This window comes from Mastomys coucha, unplaced genomic scaffold (genome assembly GCF_008632895.1).
Source record: "Mastomys coucha isolate ucsf_1 unplaced genomic scaffold, UCSF_Mcou_1 pScaffold12, whole genome shotgun sequence".
NCBI classification, from domain to species: domain Eukaryota; kingdom Metazoa; phylum Chordata; class Mammalia; order Rodentia; family Muridae; genus Mastomys; species Mastomys coucha.
In genome coordinates, this window is record NW_022196894.1 from 73,404,238 (window position 1) to 73,408,432 (window position 4,195).

Here is a 4,195-nt window from a genome sequence, read left to right on the forward strand (position 1 = left end):
TAGCTGAGTAGTACTCCATTGTGTAGATGTACCACATTTTCTGTATCCATTCCTCTGCTGAGAGACATTTGGGTTGTTTCCAGTGTCTGGCTAGTATAAATAAAGCTGCTATGAACATAGTGGAGCATGCATCTTATTACATGTCAGAACATCTTCTGGGTATATGCCCAGGAGTGGTATAGCTGAGTCCTCTGGTAGTACTATGTCCAAATTCCTAAGGAATGACCAAATTGATTTCCTCTTGAACCTCATTGTAAATATTCATATAGACATGAGAATTGTAAGACCTGCTTTCTACACATAAAACTCTTATGTATGACCTAATGAGTTTCACCAATGCCCCACCAAAATGAAATTCTAACACTTTCAAGAGAGCGCCTTCAGGGTTGAGGATCCAACTATTAGTAGTGCTTCAGATACTGCTGGACTTTTACCATAGTGTGTGTGGGGACAAGTATCTGCCTGCATTCAGCCACCTGTCATTTAGGAGACTGTGTCTTCCCAGCAACAGCTCCTGGAGCCCTGGTTCTTCTGTCCAGGACTGTGACACACAGTGGTACCAGCTCTGCTTTATCTTCTTCACCACATATATGCTAGCACCTGCTTAGAAATGAACAAAGTATGTCCAATTCTTGAATTCATAGAAGCTGAGTTTTGCAGTCACCCTTTCCAGAATGGAGGACATCATACTATATTGCTACATTTTCATCTTCTGAAGCCTTCTCAAACCTTCAGACCTGACCCTTCTTCCATCCTCCTCTCTCTTCCCCTTTCCATATATCCATATCAGGGTTTTTCCAGATTGCCAAAAAAATTTTTTTGAATGAAAATGTAGTGAAGATTAAGTAAAATCTGAGCTGACTAGATAAAATGACATAATGTTCTTCAAAGAAAATAATATTAAACAAAAATATTGTTCACCTTGTCAGTCACTTGAATATAACTGGATTAAAAAAAATGAAAAATAAGAGGATAATTGCCAGTCATGAAGTCCATCAACAGAGTTAATAGGGTTTTGTACAGCAAAGAAATAATAGGGCTGTATAATCTATTTACCTGCATAACTTCATATCATCATGTATTATGAGTGGTAGAAACAGTGTGAAGGATTTTGATATGTGAAGAAACATCTATTCAGTAACAGTTGGTTCCTTGGGTATGCTGCCAAATGATGAAATGATTTCTGATGGGCATGCAAGAGTGACCCAACTAAAGATTCATAAGGGGCGACTAAGTATGTTGGTATTATGTTGGTCCTTGTTAGTCTCTGCATATGTGTCCATGTCAACATGATTACTGATAGAGTGGCAAGGTGCCTTGGGTCTTTAAACACGCCTAAGAAAGGTATTCGCTATGGTATAAAAATTGGTATAAGGCTTAAACCAGTGTAGTTTGAAAAGTACTAGAATTCACCCTTTCTAGTGCTTGTTTATTTGTTTGTCTTCAAAATCTCTATACAGGATATTGCAGTCTTGTCCTAAAAAGGCTACCACAGATCAAAGCATCATTTTGAATTCTTTGGAAAGACAATCTTCATTTCCTGTGACACGTTCTTTAACTGTGTGGTGATATATCTGCATTGTTTAAGCCTGAATTTTATTTGCAAACAATGAACGGTAAGTTGGCTATGACTTAGAGTAATAACACAAGCATGAAACAGGGTAACAGCAGGAAGGACAGTGCGGGTGCTTTCTCTGAGTGCTTGCTTTCAAATGCACTGATACTTCGTAAGCTTTCAACTTCATTAGACCTTGTACTTTTGAGAATTTGAGATGAAGTCTTCATCTTCAGTTTCCAAACTTAACAAGAGATTATCATGTGCCAGTTGTATTTGTTATATATTTATCTATTTCATTACTGAGTGGAAACAGAAGCTAACAAGAGATTGTCACGTGCCAGTTATATTCGTTATGTATTTATCTCTTTTATTACTGAGTGAAAACAGTAGCTCCACAGAACTTAATCATTTATGTTTAGCAGGAAACATTGCTAGTCAACATTTAGTTTATCAGAAAGTAATGAATAAAAATAAGGCTAACGCCCTTATAAACTCAAGAGCTATTATACTACAGTGTGAAATTTTAATGAGTTCTTTCAATCTTTTAAGGGAAAGTTCAAACTGCAGATATGTTGACTAGAATTTTAATTTTCTTTATGTTATTGCATTATCTTTCTGTCCATTTAAATATACTATTTTACAACTCATGATATCTAATTGTGACTGCTTGTGTTTGTACATTTCTCTATGATCTATATGGGAATTTTTATTTTTATTTTAGTCATATATTTATTTTTGTGGTCCTATTGTTCAAATCCAGGCCCTCTGTAACTGACACACTCTCTGGCTAAACATTTTGAGAGGTAGTAAAATAGCTCCGCATCTTCTAGATTTTGATTTGGCATGATACCTTTCTCCTAGAATTAGGCCAACTAAGCCAACTTTGCTTGTGCACAATTCAGCCACCCTATCACAATGCTTATTGAGAAGGACTATCGACTTGGCTTTTGTAGCTTCTAAAATAATTGATCAATACAGTATTGGGCTGTAGGAAAGAGTCAGGATTCCCTGAAGTCTAGAAGGACCCCGGGGTTTCGGTCCACTGTTTTCCAACTTTACTATGTAGACAGAGAGATTTCCAAGCTATTCCTAGCTATTCAGCTTGCTTTCTATAATATATAACACTTATTTTTGAAAGTCCAGTTGCATCCAAGTCGAACGTGATAGAAATAGTACAACTACATATGCAGTAGGGGTCAGAGTTTAGCCGAGAAGACACTTGGCTGAATGGCAAGACACAAATGGGCCAAGTTTTCTGTCATATTTGTGTATAATGTGGGTACTTTCCCAAAGACTTAAAAGGAAGAGATCTCTCTTGGGTCTAGTCTTCTAAGCAGAGTTTTTCCTGAATCCGTCTGCCTTATTGGCATCTGAAGCTAGGTTTGGTGGTTTGTATGAGAAATGTCTCCCGTGTTTTCTGCTCTCTGAACACTTGGTTCTCGTTGGTGCTGTTTGGGGCAGTTTGGGCCGTGCATCTTTGCTGGAAGAAGTGCATCACTGGCAGTGGCCCTTGAAACTAACAGGCTTACAGCAGCAACCCTCTTTGCTTTAGGCTTGGATTTGAAAATGTGAGCTCTCAGCTTCTTGCCATGATTCCACACCATGATGGACCCTTAGCCTTTTAAGGATTGTAAGCCTAAATGAACTCCTTTTCTATAATCTGCCTTGGCCATGGGGTTTTGTCTCAGCAGCAAAAAAGTAGCCGAGACACAGAATAATCCTTGGCTAAGGACCAGTGGGGAAGACTGTCAGGTTGACTGCTCAAGATGTTTCGCTAGTCTCTGACTCTACTCATTGCCCATTTGACGCCACTGATGTTACTTCTTCCCAAGTATGACCACCAAAAGTATATATAGACCTGTGAGAGTGTCGCTGGGAGACACGCCCCCTTCTCTGCTACCCGCCTTCCTTTTTTTCTGCTCTAAACTAGCTCTACCAATACATAGAATGATCTCCTGATGCTGGCTTTATATAACATAGGGGGGATTTGTATCATTATTTATCACGTTAACTTGTTGTTTTACCACAAGCAGGTTGGGGGGGTCAATGAAATATATTCTGATGGGTGTCAAGTTTTACCCCCTGACAAGCTATGTTTCTTTTAAGCTATCCTCTCAGAGTTGACAGGAATATTCAGAAGTAAGGAGTAACATACAGATTATCCACAATAAAAATTTCATATGGCCAAATATAGCCTACCCCAGCTTTCTAAACGACTTCATAAAGAATATTTGCAGCATCTCACAGCATCAAAAGTTTCTGTAGAATAAGTGGGTCAGAATTACCATCAGGAAAGCCGCACTCAAAATATCTGTGGATTATTATAAGCCGAGTCAAAGCAAGAAGGCTCCATTAGACTGAGGAAGTACCCCTTCCACACTGCTAAGGTTTCCACAGTCAGATGCAGTCAGACAGCTTTTGCAAGAAACACAAATCCAAGTTAACCCCGTGAGCACCCAATAAGACTTCGAATGTTCTGAAAAGCTGACAGTACACTGGCAGGCAGAAATTTCAGATCTAATCTTATTCAAGCTGAGGTTTTAGGTGAGCAAATAACAAACAGATGAACTCCAAAAATCACACGGAGGGACATTAAGGTTTATAGATCATGAAACTTATGTTGGAACAGAGAAAGTC